Genomic DNA, 17,762 nt, shown 5'->3' on the forward strand with positions numbered 1-17,762 from the left:
GCTCATCAGCAGGTGGACTGTGTGCATGTTGACAAGGTCTGGCAGTGCGTGAAACACCCCTCATTTGTTTGGAAAGCACTGGGCCATGTGTCAAACTGTGCATGAGTCGATCCTCGCTGCAGGCACAAACCTAACCTCACACCCAGTATACCCACTCACTGTGTTTGTTAGAACCCAGTCACAAATGCATAAGTTTCCTACCTGCATTCTCCAATAGACATGACAAAGCAACATTTGGCCGCGGACAGTGCAACACGTAAGTCGGTTCTGCAGCGCTCGCTACGCACGCTTGCCACACTGCTCACTGCGTTCAAAACTGATGCAACAACAAAGAGTGTGTCACATATAGGAAAAGTGTTGACAGCCGTGGCCAAGGGACATATCCATGCACCATGCACAATGCACAGGGACTTGCCAAGTACAGACAAGGTAGATGACACTTGGCCCTGCTGTAGACAGCACAAGGCAAACCTGTGACCACTGTACACTCAAACACCAACTCCACATGACACCTAACTACCACAGGAACTCACATTCACTGTCATGCCAGCAGGCACCATGAGGGGATAGACACATCACCTGGTAGACCCAATGACAAATCACACCACACCCAACAGCATGCCCGGTCACACACACACACCTCCTTACACAAGCACACACCCCCGGGGCAGCCAACGCAAATTGGCACTCCCACAATGGATATGTGACACAACAAGACCATTCCATAGCCAAATAAGCATCCCAACACTCATTAGACAGGCCAAATAACCAGGAGTACATATCAATCTGACCCCCGCAACATACCCATCCACAAGTGCACTGTGAGAGGAATGCTAGACATATCCAACTACCCAGAGGAACTGTGCCAACTTGAATATGTATGAAACATGGATGACACATGTAACACCATTAACATTGTCTCTCTCTCACACACAGGGCAACGTCGTCGATCTCCCCCCAACACTGGGGGGGAAGACACACAGGACCAGGCTCGGCGTGACGATGATCCCACCGGCAGCGACGACTCTCACCACACCGTGGATGACCCCGACCAACCTGGCCCCTCTGGTGCCCAAGCACCTGGAGCACCTGCGTCAGGTACAACTATGCCAACCACCACCCCCATTCCTGCCACATCCCAGGATACACACAGGAGCCCTGCTCGCACACAACACAGCCAGTCTGACCAGGAGGGACGAGGTACCCCGGGCACCCAGGAGGAGGCAGGCGACCCCGCAAATGCCATCCCTCAGGGGTCCCAGAGACCCGACGTGCCCACAACGGCAGGTCAGGCTCAAGTGGGCAGGGGTGGTGGGAGTGGAGGACGGCGGAGGCGTGAACCTGACCAGACAGCTGAGGAACTGGTTATGTCACACGTCCGCAACATCCTGGACACATACCGGCGTGACACCAGGGGCATCAGCCAGGCCGTGGAGGCCCTCAACCAGATAAAGAACGTGCAGGCCGAGCAATATGCCAGTCAACAGCTACACCAAGGACGGATGGAGGCAAGACTGGCTGAGCTCGTGGCGGTGCAAATGGACATGACCCGTGTACTCCGTCGGATTGCCGAAAACATGGGCAACCCTCCCTGTGCCACCAGGTGTAGATCACCACCAGCCACAGGGAGGGATCAGGAGGAGGAGGATTCGTCCGACGGAGCATCCCAGACATCGTCACGGCCTGCTTCTGAGGGTCCCCGGAGGAAGGTGGGTCGTCCACGCAAAAGACCGTGAGAGTCAGCGGACCATCACCATCTCCCAGGTCACCTGGCCTGGCACCTGGCCCTCTGGCGCAACAGCAGCACCTCATCCAATGACATTCTCTGCCACATGGACTTGCTGATCACTGTCTGACCAATGTTGACAAAGACTGTGGCATGGACTCTGATGACTTCCAATGGCAAGGATCCCAACTCCCCCTGTGAACTTTGGATTACAGACACCCGGCGAGCACCACTTTGCATCCCCCCAAACACGTACCCCACCACCAATAAAAATATTAGAAATCACGAGATGATGCCGTCATTTAGCATTATTCCATTACATGTGTGTGTTGGCAAGTCAAACCATGCCTGAGTTTTGAAGTAACTCCAACCATGCATACCCTGGGTTCTGAGTCTGGCACAGGACACACATGGGTCACAATGTATCATCCAATACAGACATGGAGCACCATACTCACCCGTGATGGGCCCAACCAGCTGAGGGGGTGCCTGCACAACTGTGCGGACAGACCTATTACGAAGAGCAACAGTCATGCGCAGAGGTCAGGGATCATGTGGAGTATCCTGGGATGGGAGTCCCAGGTATGTGTAGCCAGGTGGGAGAACTGTGTCCTGCAAGCAGGAGTCAGGTGGATGTGGAGAATGGTGGCCAGGCCAAGTTTGGATGCATGGAGATGGCACAATGGGGTCTTGGATAACAGTGCCACAAGGTTGTGTTGGGGGCGTGGTAGTGGGCTGCATCCTGAGTGTGGCCGTGGATTGTGAAGGTCATCCTGCAGATGACAGTGATCCATTGCCGCTATCCCTGTTGGATGGTGATGTGGCTGGGCTGCCGGATGTTGAAGCAGAGCTGTGCAGATGCACCCTGGATGTGGACAAGTGTCATGGGAGTTGTAAGGTACTTCTCCCTAGAGTGCAGGGTAGGATTGGACACGGATGTCGAAGTTGACCTGGGGGATGGTCTGTCTTGCCTTGAAGTGGATCGAACTGTGGACCTTGTGCATAATGCAGAGTGTGCTGAGGCCCGAGGTACAGATGCCGGTGATCAGCATAGCACATGTGAGCAAGCATTTCATGAAGCACACCAGCCTGTGTGCGTGGACACTGTGTGCCTGTGCAGGGCCCTTGCGGGTGGGACACAAGCAGTTGACCCAGCTGTAAGGGGACAATCCGCAGATGAACACCTCAGTCGTGTACAAGTCCAGCATCAGGTGGCCAATGTGCAGCCATCTGCCAATGGATACCATGCATTATTCAATATGAGAACTGGCAAGGACTGCGTCTTTGGGGAGGGTGAGGAGCACCTGCCTGTCAATGGGACACCAGATGATGATGAGAAGCAGTGCGCATGTCATGGTGTAGAGGGGTATCCTGGACACATTGTAGACTGACACGCTGAGACATGATACCTGTGCCATGTGTCCCACAACAACACCATACTACATGCAGAGGCCTGGAGTACCACTCACATGGCCATGTTGGGGTACAGAGCCGGTGGGGAGTAGGAGGGACATGACCTGGTTGGTGTGACAGGGCCTGGAAGGCGTGCCAGCGCTGTGTAGGCAGTTGGAGTTGCACACTCATTATGCAAAGGTGTTGTGTGGGCGATGAGTGCATGCCTGAGTGCATGCAACAGATGTATTGGATGGACATTGCTTGGTGGGTGGCCTCAACATCATGGTGTAGCATGATGTGGCACATGCAAGGACATGAGGCACGTGCAATGTGCACGTAGCATGTGCAGATGGTCCAGCCTTTGCCACCGCAAGCAGATTAGACCAAAATGAATGGGTGGAGGGAGGAATGGGGGTACGTCTTAGAGGCGTGTGTGTGAGGGCAAATATAGAAACTCTGTGTGCCCTTGCTGCAGGGCCTGCAGCAGCAGGCGCCATGTCCTGAAAACCATGCCACAAGTTGCACACAAACACAAGCATGTCAGAAAGGACTACTGCAAAAGGTGTATGAGAAGGGAGGAGTGTCTGGTTCAACATGGCACACACACAGACAATGGATGCACATGCAACAAAGTGGCCGTTGTGGGGACTGAGATGGCAAAATACCTACACAGCCATGTACATCGTGCACAATACATATCATAATCCCTGACACACAGCTTGCATCTTGCTACCCTACACATAGACTCATATGCACAATCTGTGACAACTATGCCAGACATGCCGCATGCACAGTGGCAAGAGACCTGCATTGACAGAGATGAGGCACCTTGGAGGCTGAGGGACACCTTTATTAGTCATGTTTGCCGGAAGGCAAATGCATCTATATTAACAGATGCACAGGTCATGTGGATGAACATGTGGAACCTACACTGGCACCCCCCTTTGCACCACAGATGCAGGAAACCCATAGAACTGGAACACAAGTGACAGGTTTGAGGCAAACACCCCGTGCTGCTCACGGAGAGGCTGCAATTCACCATTGAGCCACTAATGAGGATGTCCCACACTATGTCAACCCGGTGCATCCCGTATGTTTCCAAGGGCAGTGTTACACACATTGATGCCTTCATCACAATCCACAATCACATTACAGATGACTGTCACCAAGTGTGACTATCAATTCAGGTGAATCCAGCTCCATGTCATGTGACCCATGTCATGTGACCCATGGTGATTCTACATGTATGCTAAGTAACCAAACATGAACAGGAGCAGTGCACACACATTCCAAACAAATAGCACACCCAAAAAGCCGTGGTGCATCCCTTACCCTAAGGTGATTTCCGACATGTCCGTGCATGTTACGCTGATTCAGCACACATTGCTGTATTCATGAGGAATGGCAGGAGCACAACAATGCCACCAGCAGACAGCATGCGCAAATACCTGGGGATGAGAGACTCACAAGAAGTGAGCCAAAAGAAGCACATCCGCATGCATGGGCATGTACTCGACATGTATAAGGTTGTCAACATGCTAGGTGAAAATAGTGTCTCAGGTAAGACATACTGTTATTACACCATCACTCGAGTGACACATCCAAACACACCTCTGACTCACTTGCCAGACATGCAGATGGACCCACACATTGCAACACATGCCACACAAGGCTCAATGCGTGCACACTCAGACACTGCAACTCACCACTAAGCAAAGAAGTTGCGTATGAGCCGACTCCGGATGTCCTCTTCCTCCTCCTCCTCAACATCACTTGCCTCGTCACCAAGCCCCTCGTCCTCTACGGGTGGATGTTCCTGCTCATCCGGATCCAGGATGAGTGGCACAGCTTACTCCACTGCCATGTTGTGCAGCATGCAGCACACGAGGAAGATTTTGCAGACCTTCACCGGTGCATATGGGAGTGCGCCGCCGGTCTTGTGGAGGCACCGGAATCGGCTCTTCAGGAGGCCAAAGGTCCTCCCTATCACTCGCCTGGTCTGCCCATGGGCGTTGTTGTACCGGTGATCGGCAGCCGTTCTGGGGTTGCGGAGAGGTGTGATCAGCCATGGCATGTTGGGATAGCCAGAGTCCCCTACATGGAAACATCATGGACAGAAGTGGGTCAGGAGAAGCAGTAAGACAGAAAGATGACGCTAAATACAGGAGTAACAGAGTATACCCACCAACAAGACATGCTCGTTCGTTGCGCAGCTGCAGCATCATTTCAGGCACCCTGCTACGCTTCATGATGTAGGCATCATGTGCTGATCCTGGAAAACGAGCACAGACATGGGAAATCACCATGTTAGCAAGACACACCACAAGGGCATTAATGGAGTGGTAATGTTTCCTGTTCCTATAGGCTACATCCTGTGCCTGTGGTGGTACCAAAGCCACATGTGTCCCATCAATAGACCCAATGACATGGGGCATCCCTCCCAGGGCATAGAAGTCACCCTTGACACCTGTCAACTGCTCAGGAGTTGGGAAATGAATAAACTCATCCAGGTGAACCAACATGGCCTCTAAAAAATCATGCAGGACACGGCTGAACATGGTCTGGGACATGCCACCAACATGAGCAATGGTATGTTGGAACGTATCCGTGGCAAAGATATGTAGGGCTGCCATCACCTTCATCTTGGGTGTCAGTGCAGTAGGATACCTGTGTAGCGGTTGGAGGTGTGGTGCCAGCCTTGCTGTCAAGTTCAGAATCAACCGTTGGGTGAAGCGGTAGCGGCGTATACAGTCACGTTCCCTCAGGGCAGCCAAGTCTGGGATTGGTCGGGGGAGAGGCGGAGCCCTGCAGTAATTTGAAGGGACAACGAAGAGTGAGTACAGTACAACAACACTGTCAATGTACTGAGCACATGTTGAACAGCCAATACACATATGCTACATGCAGAGTCAGGTCTGTGCAATATATCCTGGACACGTATGCCAGGCAGGTGACACTCCTACCAAGAGCCATCTACAAAAGTGGATTCACAAGCTCAACATGACATGGCATGAAACTAGCTGTGGGCCAGTGTAAGTGAACAGGCAGACACATTACAGGAGTGACAGACATCCACATGTGTGCAGAAGAAGGATGTTTATCATACAGACAGGTTGCGGAACACTAGAGGCACAGGTCACATGTCCCTGAAAAAAGGACAGACCACACACCTTGCCATGAAGGGGTACATGTCAAAATTGATCACACATACATTGATACTACGCAGATATGTCCTTGTCTCGCAAGTCCATGTTCGATGCATACATACACACGTTACGTCTGATTCCCCATGTGTCCTGGTGTGCATAATAGTGTGCCATGCCCATCCACACACATGCACATGTTGGATGCAGCAACTGCAGATGCATTTGATGGAACACCAACAGCAAGCTTATGGGAACACATGACACACACATGACATACTCACATCGTGCAACGCCGGTAGTCACATGTCAGGTGTCATTATCCGTGTACCTGGCATCAGGGGACAGTTGCGGGTGTTGGCGACTGTGCCATGCCAGTGACGCAGTGCTCAACAAGTCTGTACTACATGCACACATGTCAAAGGTGTGAAGGGGATGTGTGGCACATAGTGCGGCTTGACACATGACATGTGTACACAGCTCATCACACATCTACTGGGTTCAAACATGAGGAGATTTGTGCCACATCACAGCCTGACACACCTAGGCCCGAGACATGTAGGACTGCACTGACAATGACTTGATGTCCAGCCTCGGCCAAGTATGACAGCTCAATTCCTTTCTGTGTGCCGCCTGTCACCAGTGTAATGTGTGAAACGCACCGTACACACACTCTGAGGGCGTGTGTAGGGTCCTTATCACTATGGTAGTGCAGCCGGTGGCGTACGCCATGGTGATACGGTCCGTATACGCGTGTGTAGGGTCCGTACCACTATGGTTGTGTCGCCGTAGGCGTACGCCATAGGGATACGGTCCGTACAGGCTTCTGTAGGGTCTGTATGGGAGACCAGGGGAGCAGGTGAGTGCTGACTCCATTAGCTTAGACTGTGCCCATTTTTTGTGACTGTCACTTCTGGCATTGTGTCCAGGTGTGACAGACATGCAATGTTGTTTGGAGTTGGTCCCAGGGGGGGGAATGCCTCATGTCTCCCATGCAGAGCATGCTGTAGTGCATGTCTGCACTCCTCACTTGCATAGTGCTTACTTTGACAATCACTGCATGGTGCATGCCACATTCAGCCTGGCTAATCCTCTTGGGAATGTTGTTTCTACAGTCCTGATGTGATTCTGTGGTCCCCCCAGTGTGACAGGTGACTGTACCCACAGATGTGTGTGAGTTGAGTGTACCTGTGGTGAGAGTGTCCAAATGATGTGTTCATCCCCTGGACATTGGTGTGTGTGTAAGTCCCCTGTCATGTGGGTGAGTGTCTATGTGGAGTGTTGCACCCCAGCTGCATGAGGGATGCATATACCCTACCCATCTGATGTGTGCAGGGAGCAGTGCTGTATGTCTGACGTGCTGAGCCTGCCCCACACCTGTGACACCCCCCAGTCTAGTGGCACATGTGCAGAGTGATGTTTGTACCCGCTATTGCCAATGGCAGGTTATTGTCGTGTGCCTGTGTGTGTCTGTGTACCCTGCTGAGGTTGCGTCAGTGGCCTGGGGCATGTGACTGCTTTGAGGTGCTGTACATAATTGTGGTGTAGCTTGTGATGCACAGTGTGAGCCAGGATCAGTGATTGTGTTGCACCCCTCATTCCACCTGTGTACTTTCAATGCCACGTAGTGCATTTGGCCGTCCCCAGAGGATGATGTCCCTATGACAAAGGTGCAATGAGTTTGCTGCATACTATGCCCTGTTCCAACCAGCCAAATTGTTCAAATGTGTGTCTCTGTGACATGGATCAGGTGTATTGATGTTGTCTCACTTGTCATCCTCACAGGTAGACGTCTATGCCAAGGGGAAGATCTGGAAGCAAGCCGTCAGTGCCGTGAGGTCGGTGGAGGGTCGGAGGCGGCCCCTGGCCCAGGTGAGGAAACGCTGGCAGGATATCCGGTGCTGGACCAGGAGAATCGCCCGGGTCCTGCTGGGGGACTCACCAGAGAGCCATAAGAACCGTGTGCACCGGCGTCTGACCCACCAGATGAAGCGTGTCCTGGCGGTGGTCTTCCCTGACTTGGATAGGCGCTTAGCGGAGAAGCAGCAGCAGGAAGGGGGTAGGTACATGTGTGTTTGTTGTGTGTCACCAGCTTTTGGAAGTGCACAGTTGCATGGATACACTGCCAGGGTTCATATGTGCAGTACATATCCTGTTCCCCCCAGTTAACCGGTGCTGTTCTTCCTCCCTTCCCCTCCTTGACATGTGTTCCCTGGTCTGTGTGTAGTCACTCTTGCACAAGGTTATCTAGGCTGCCAGTTAATCCAAGTGCCCAATGCTTGCAGCATCATGTGTGGGGGTGGTGTGTAACATGTGTTGGGTCCTTGCCTGTGCCCTGGCCGGTTCAGTCAATGTGGGGTCCATGTTAGTTGGCACTGATGCTGAGTCCCAACATAGGAGTGTGTCTGAAAAGTGTACTCCCTTACAGCATGCATGACCAATGTTGTGTCCTCAGACATGATGTGCATGAGTGGGAGATATGCATAGTGCAGGGACGTTTGCTTCTGTTGCAGTCATATCCATCCAGGACCATGGAGGAGTGTGACCACTACAGTCCCCTGGGGCACCTTTTCCTAGGTATCATGTGTGTCATCCAACAATGTGGACATTCTCTGTGTCTTCAGCATAGGTTGGGCTCTGTGGCATTGTACCCTGGCCTCATTTGTATTTACGTTAAGTGTGCTACATGTGTCCACTGTACAGGGTGACCCAATTTGGCTTGTGCATACTCACAGTGGCCGGTGCCTGTGTGTTTTGGTACAACTATCTGATGATGGTTGTTTGTCAATTATATGTGGGGACAGGCGCACGAGGGTTAGTTCGTGTACATTCAGGATTCATTGAAGGGCATTTTAGTAATCCCCGAATAAGAGGTGTAAGTACTTCCTCTGTGTCACTCACATTGTTTCAGGTAGGGGGGGGTTTGTGCAGGCAAGGCCTACATGTCCAAACCGTATGTGTCCTTGCCAGGTCTGGCCTGTGTGTGATGATTGTCTGAACATACACTCAACATGCAGTGACCCAATCAGGTTGGGCAGGGTTTAATGTATTTGCTAAGCAGCATGTGCCAAAAGTTAAAAGACATGGTTCCTGCTCATCCCTTTTTTGGCTACGGTGTGTGGTCCAGATGCAGTACTCGACTGTCCCCAGAGTCTAGCTCCTCTGTCTAATTTTATATCAAGTTCTTTGCTGTTGTGTCATGCTCTCCATTGTTTCTCAGTGGCATGGTGGGTCAACCAACTGTGTGGTGCAGGGCCTACATATGTGCGTAGTGTTGTAGATGTTACTCATGTTGCTTTTCATGCTATGCACTGTGACCTATGTAGTTTTGAATCATGTGTCATATGTATACAGGTGTCTGATTGTTTCCTGTCTCTTCACCTTGCCCACAGCATCGTCGGGGGAAACCGAGGGAGACACTGGCACGGACCTTGAGGAGGGATCCAGCAGCGGTGCCACCAGTGCTGGCGAGTCTGGCTCAGCGAGTGGCACGGATGCGGAGGGGAGTGCGGCGGAGGACCTGTCCAGTCCCACCACCGACTATGACGCTGACGGGTCCGTGGCTGAGCTCCCAGAGGGGGCGGACGCTGATCCCAGAGCTGAAAGCAGCACTCCATCTGTCGCCGCCCCCTCCATTCCCATCACCCGCCTCCCAGTTGCTCTGGTCCCTTCCCTCCGTGCTAGGCGCCAACAGGTCTCCTTCGGGCCAGGCACCGCACCCCCTGCCCCTGTCTCCCCTGCTGCCGTCAATGCCGAGTTTGTGGACATTCTGCGGCAGTTGCAGGTTGGTCAGACATCGATGCTTACTGTCCTCCATGGCCACACCACACTGCTGACATAGATGGTGTCATACTTGGAGGGCATGTCAGCAGCGATGTCTGATCAACGGAGGTTGCTGAGGTCCATAGACTCGTCACTGACTGTATCAGTGGATCTCCAGCAGCGCCCCGTCCCCCCCTACCCCTGCACCATCCACACTTCCCACTCCCATGCCTGTCCCACGCACACCCAGATGTCCCCATGCACGCACCCCACCAGACACAGGCAGCACACCACCAGGGAAGGCCAAGCGCACTCCTCCAGTCATGCACACACAGAGGGAAGTAGGCACACCCACTGGGTCTGGGGGCAAACGGCAGGCACGCAGCCACAGTGGGAGTCCACAGTCCTCAAGACCCACTTCCTCCAAAACCACTCCCCTTAGCTCCCCTGCCCAACAGTCGGACAAGGGGTCCTTCATGGCCAGTCTGTCCCTCAGCCCCAGTGTGACACCACCCCGCAAGCGGTCGAGAGAGTCCACGGGCAGGGGAGTTGAGTTCCCCCCCTGTCCACACCCTCCCCCAGTAGCGCTGCAACCCATCCCTCCGACCCCCCACCTCCTTGTGCCCTGTGGTTCATTCGGGTGCAAGGGGGACGCTGGGAGACCTTGCCACCGTATGCAGCGCCATCCTCACCACCACCTTTGGTGCTGCCCCACCCCCTGTGGTGGAGTCGTCCGTCCCTGCACCCACAACACCTACCCTTGCCCCTTCTTTCCCTGCGGTGCCTGGTCCTTCCCCCCCCCCATGATGCCCCCCCTTCTGTGGATGAAATGGAACAGTGAACTGTGCAGGCAAGCTAGGGGAGACACGTCCTTAAGTGTCCCCCACCAGGACTTTTCACATGGCCTGGCCTATGGGCCCTCTATATTCTGGACATTCATTTAGCAAATATTATTTTCTGCTGAATAAAGCATTTTGCTTTTCTTTTGCACACTAATGCTTTCCTGGACTTGCTGTTGGTGGTGCTGCTCCATGATTTGGGGTGGTGATAATGTGTTAGGTGTCTGGGAAATGTTGTAGTGTGCTGCTCATGGGGTGGACCCTGGTATCTGTGTGCCATCACAAGGCCTCTGCAAATAATCCTTGGTCATGTGTGCTCTTACTGTATGGTGATTTTGTCCCAAGGTGTGTTCCTTCCACTGTGGACCCTGACATCTTCCCTACAGGCTGTTTCCCAATTGTTGTGCTGAGCTGTGTCTACATATCCTGGGAGTGTGACGGATCCCTTCAACTTTGGCCATGCATGCTCAGCAATGTCTCCACCTGCATCATTGTGGTATCCTTGGTGGTCACTGTACTAGTGTATGGAGTATATTGACATGACTTCATGTGGACATGTTCCCTTTTACGCCCTATGCATGTGTGTACTCCCAGCCTCGCACACATGTGTTACATGTTATGCAGGGTCTTTGGTCACCTGACTGACAATTGTGGGCATTGTATCTGTGGGTACTCCACCCTTTTCCTTCCATGGGAGGCAACAACTTGTTGGCTGCCCCAGCACCTGTACATTCCTATCAGTCCTGGAATGTGCGTGACAGTGTGTGTTCCCCTTGGGTCTCTTAGTTTAGTAGGGTGGCACATGAGTATACAGTCTTGTTGCATGCTCTCATTGTGTGTATTGTGCTGCCAGCACCAGGGGTGGGTATGCATGTGTCATTTGTCATCATGCAGTGGGGGATGGACATCCACCCTCATGGGAGTGGGACACTGCTGTCAGTGATGTGTTGGCATGCCACTCTCAATATTGTCGCACTTTGTGTATGCCTTCATGCACCCATGGTGTTTTGCTAATTGCAGGATGGTGTACACACCACCATGTCTCTGTCCACTGCTGGGGGGACTCTGCACACACCCCTCCTATGTCTGGGCACTGCTGGGAGGACTCTGCACCCACCCCTCCTATGTCTGGGCACTGCTGGGGGGACTCTGCACACACCCCTCCTATGTCTGGGCACTGCTGGGAGTGATAGCCACCCACCCCTCCTATGTCTGGGCACTGCTGGGAGTGATAGGCACCCACCCCTCCTATGTCTGGGCACTGCTGGGAGGACTCTGCACCCACCCCTCCTATGTCTGGGCACTGCTGGGAGTGATAGGCACCCACCCCTCCTATGTCTGGGCACTGCTGGGAGTGATAGGCACCCACCCCTCCTATGTCTGGGCACTGCAGGGGGGACTCTGCACCCACCCCTCCCATGTCTGGGCACTGCTGGGGGGGACTCCGCACCCACCCCTCCTCTGTCTGGGCACTGCTGGGGGGGACTCTGCACCCACCCCTCCTATGTGTGGGCACTGCTGGGGGGACTCTGCACACACCCCTCCTATGTCTGGGCACTGCTGGGAGTGATAGGCACCCCCCCTCCTATGTCTGGGCACTGCTGGGAGTGATAGGCACCCACCCCTCCTATGTCTGGGCACTGCTGGGGGGACTCTGCACACACCCCTACTATGTCTGGGCACTGCTGGGAGGACTCTGCACCCACCCCTCCTATGTCTGGGCACTGGTGGGAGTGATAGGCACCCCCCCATCCTATGTCTGGGCACTGCTGGGAGGACTCTGCACCCACCCCTCCTATGTCTGGGCACTGCTGGGAGTGATAGGCACCCACCCCTCCTATGTCTGGGCACTGCTGGGAGTGATAGGCACCCACCCCTCCTATGTCTGGGCACTGCTGGGAGGACTCTGCACCCACCCCTCCTATGTCTGGGCACTGCTGGGAGGACTCTGCACCCACCCCTCCTATGTCTGGGCACTGCTGGGGGAGACTCTGCACCCACCCCTCCTATGTCTGGGCACTGCTGAGGGGACTCTGCACACACCCCTCCTATGTCTGGGCACTGCTGGGAGTGATAGGCACCCACCCCTCCTATGTCTGGGCACTGCTGGGGGGACTCTGCACACACCCCTCCTATGTCTGGGCACTGCTGGGAGGACTCTGCACCCACCCCTCCTATGTCTGGGCACTGCTGGGGGGACTCTGCACACACCCCTCCTATGTCTGGGCACTGCTGGGAGGACTCTGCACCCACCCCTCCTATGTCTGGGCACTGCTGGGAGGACTCTGCACCCACCCCTCCTATGTCTGGGCACTGCTGGGGGGACTCTGCACCCACCCCTCCTATGTCTGGGCACTGCTGGGAGTGATAGGCACCCACCCCTCCTATGTCTGGGCACTGCTGGGAGTGATAGGCACCCACCCCTCCTATGTCTGGGCACTGCTGGGGGGACTCTGCACCCACCCCTCCTATGTCTGGGCACTGCTGGGAGTGATAGGCACCCACCCCTCCGATGTCTGGGCAATGCTGGGGGGACTCTGCACCCACCCCTCCTATGTCTGGGCACTACTGGGGGGACTCTGCACACACCCCTCCTATGTCTGGGCACTGCTGGGGCTGATGGCCACACCCCCCTATGTGTCTGCCCACTGGCGTGGTACGAGCCGTACCCACGTCCTACGGCCTGGGTATGGGCCCTACCCCTACGGCACCCCAACAATGGCAGGACGGCCTGTACCCATGCCTTTTGGACGTGGGTACGGGTCGTACCCACACTCGGGGGGCCTGGGTACGGGCCGTGCCACCATTGTGGCAGTGACGTAGGGGTACGCGTGGTACGGGCCGTACCCACGCTCTTCAGGCATGGGTACGGTTCGTACCCTTACGTCACCCCAACAATGGTGGTACGGCCCGTACCCATGCCTTTGGGACGTGGGTACAGGCCGTCCCGCCATTGTTGGGGTGCCGTAGGGGTACGGCCCGTACCCACGCCTTAGGAGCGTGGGTACGGGTCGTAGCACGCCCACCCCTACTTTACCCCAACAATGGCGGGACGGCCCGTACCCATGCCTTTTGGACATGGGTACAGGTCGTACCCCCATTGTTGGGGTGCCGTAGGGGTACGTACCGTACCCATGCCTTTCGGACGTGGGTACGGCTCGTACCAAGCGTACCCCTACATCACCACTGCAATGGTGGTACGGGCCATACCCATGCCTGTGGGACGTGGGTACGGGCCGTACCGCCATTGTTGGGCTGACATAGGGGTGGGCGTGGTACGACATCATCACTTTCCAAATACCAGCCAAAAAAAAGAAAACAATCTCGCAACCAATCAAACCCAAAACATTGGGTGAGAGACACTAAAGATCTGAACTCGGAGAATCTAACAATACAAGGCAAGAAGGAACTTCAAGCCCCTTCTGAAATTACGGACATCAGTGAGCTTGCGGATCATTACAATCGTACGATATCTAAAATAATTGACAACATAGCTCTCCTAAAACTAAGAATACAGATCAAAGATAAAACCCCTGGGTTCAACGGGTCACTTAATGAAGAAAGACGTAAACTCAGAATAACATCCCCCCACTTAAAACAATTAAAAATGTCCAGAAAAACCTACAATAAAAGCGTACTTAAATCAAAAAAATAATTTTTTAGAAATGAACTTGAAAACGCAAAGAACAGACTGAGGAAACTCTTTGATCTGCTAAAAGAACAATTGAAGAAATTAGCCAAATCTTCCCTATTAACATCTAAATCAGAACTGAACTGTAAAGGATTTTCAACATTCTTTACCGATAAAGCCAGCTCATTGGAGAGAGAACTCAAGAATAACGCTGAAAAAAGCCTCAAACCTAAGGCGTAAACCCTGCCCTACTGACACAATGCCCAAAAATAATGCTCATTGGTCGACCTTCAGACTATATGATCAGCATGACATTACCAAAATATTACTATCTCTGAAACCAAATAACCATTACAATGACCCTCTGCCTGCAAAATGCTCCCCTTTTTGCAACCATATGGTCATCCCCTCCTGGACTAAGAAAATTAATGAATCGCTTGCCCAAGGATCATTTCCGGACTGTCTAAAAACTGGCCAGGTTATCCCTCTCTTAAAAAAACCTACAGAGAACCCATCGGACCCAAACAACTTTCGCCCGGTAACAACCATTCCCCAACTAGCCAAAGTACTAGAAAATTGTGCTAAAAAACAAGTAAGTCAACACATCATTGAATTTGAACTACTAAATGACTGCCAATCAGGGTTCAGATCAAATCACAGTACGGAAACAGTAATCCTGCACATAGTAGATGACGCTCTGCTGGCTCTCAACCATAATGAAACCTGTCTCCTGATCCTTCTTGACCTATCGTCTGAATTTGACACAGTAAACCATCCCAAATTATTAGAACCCCTGAAGAATAGGATGGGCTTACCTGGAACAGTCCTGAAATAGTTCTATTTGTTCCTAGAGAACAGATCGAAAGATTCCTGGTGGACAACAAGCTATCCCGCCATCTCCAATTCAAATAGGGATTCCACCAGGATCAACTCTATCCACTTCACTATTCAATCTGTACATCGAACCATTAACTGAAGTATTGCATCAGGCTAACATTTCCTTTCACATGTATGCAGACAACACCCAGCTGTATATGAAGATATCATCGCCAGAAGAGATCATCACTATGAACCAAGCACTTAAGAGAACCGTTGAATGGCTAGCTGACAATCATCTTAAGCTCAACTCACAAAAAAATGAATTCTTTCTGATCTCCCCTCCTAAAAGTTCAGCCAACATTTAAGAGTGGACCAAGATGATCACGGCGCTAAACGGTACCCCGATTACAGTTGACTCAATTAAATCCCTTGGTATCACGCTGGATGAAGAATTAAACATTCGAGCCCACATCAACACAATGGCAAAAAACTTTCATTTTCATTTGAGTTACCTCAGAAACCTGAAGCCATTCATCGATCCCGGTGACCTTAAAATGGCAGTCCAGGCGCTGGTCATATCAAGAATTGAATATGGATGCGCAACTCTATCAGGACTTCCTAAGATCTCAACAGCTCCCCTAAAAGCTTGTCTCAATGCAGCAACTAGACTTATAACGGGATCAAAAAAATACGATCACATCACTCCACGTCTGAAAGCACCCGATTGGCTACCATACGAGGCAAGAATAGAGCTAAAAATTGCATTTATTCCATAAAAGGTAATACACCACAAAACTCCACATTACCTGGCCCATAAAATTACACTGTCCGGAGGCAGTAGACCCTCGAGGGGATCTGAGGATTTTTTACTGAATCCAGCATTCTTCCGTAAGAAAAGATCTTACGATAGAGAGTTCACGGAAGCTGCACCAAGGATTTGGAATTGGCTCCCACCAAATATCAGAAGAATCACCTATGCTCCACGGTTCAAAAAGGAGACTTAGGGGCTCATTAGGAAGGCAGACGGACTTGAGTCCGTCCCCCATCCTGGTGTAAACTGGGACCGTCCGCCATGCATGCGACGGTCCCGCACACCAGATCAGGATGCGACCGCCACTGTGGCGGTCGGATCCTGCATCTTAAAGTTGCAGCGGTTGCTGCAACCGCCGCGATGCGAAAATGCTATGTTGTGCATTTCACAGCACTACGTGGCAGGCACCACACGGTGCCTGCCACGTAGTGCTGTGAAATATAGTGGGGTAACATGGGTACCCCCCAAGTGCACCCTGGCTGCCCCCAACACAAGGGGGGTCTGCAGCGGGCCTCCAAACCCAATCCCCGCCAGCCTTACCATGGCGGTTCCACCACCATGGAAAGGCTGTCTCCAGCCTTCATCGTAATGTGGTGGACGGGGCCTGCTAGGCACCGCCCCCATTTTACCGGTGAAGATCGCGCCGCCAGGCAATCCTCCGGATTGCCTATGGCGGTTCCGTGTCGGATGATCTTTGTGACCGCCACGGTCGCGGTGCGATTCCCCCCCCCATCCTAATTTGGTATGGGGAAACTCGCAGTCGGCATATGGAAGGACCGCCACCGCATGGCTGGCGGTGGTGGTCCTTCCACCATCGACCCCTAAGTACTTTCTGACTGGTAAATTTCTCCCATAACAAAAAACCGGGACTACTAAGACTTTACGGAAATTTGCTGTCAACCCGGCGATCCTTAAACTCAGCTGTTCAAGTAAGCTATTGTGAGCAGACTTACAGCACTGCTAGTCACAGAACAAAGAAACTGATCACCTCATGAATCAAGCTACGGTCCTTGATTGAGCTCTAATGGCTACTTTCAGCTAGAGTGGATACAGTTAGCCCTTCGTCCATCAAAACTGATGTTGTCTATGGACAGGTACCTCGATCAATCCACAGATATAGTTGATTAGACTAGCAATACTATAACCAGTTTGGATATCTAGGACCTCAGGAGTGGTCTTATTTAAAATGTAATTACGATACAACATACTTGACAGTAATCTAATGATTTCTAATATTCTTCATTCTATTTCTTTTGTGTATGGATAAGCATATGCCAATGTTAATGGAATTCTTAGACATGTTCTTGACGTGAAAGAATTGAATATCTGCTGATGTTGAAGGTCGTTCAAATGTAAAGCGCTCTGACACCCAAACTCTGGGTCTTGTTCGCGCTATCAAAAACATTGAATAAATAAAATAAATACAAGCAAAATCTTTCCAGTCTATCTTTCACTCAGATTCCACTTGGTCTTGTTGAGCCAAACACAATGGCACCTGTCAATCCTGCTGCCGAGGTTTATGTGGGTTCGAGGACGAGAGCCCCCTGACATCTACAGACACTGGGGTGAATGTTTTACATTGATCAGCATTCTATCCATCAATTGTTCTGTTTGCATCTGCAGGCACCGCCATTAT

This window comes from Triturus cristatus, chromosome 7 (genome assembly GCF_964204655.1).
Source record: "Triturus cristatus chromosome 7, aTriCri1.1, whole genome shotgun sequence".
NCBI classification, from domain to species: Eukaryota; Metazoa; Chordata; class Amphibia; order Caudata; family Salamandridae; genus Triturus; species Triturus cristatus.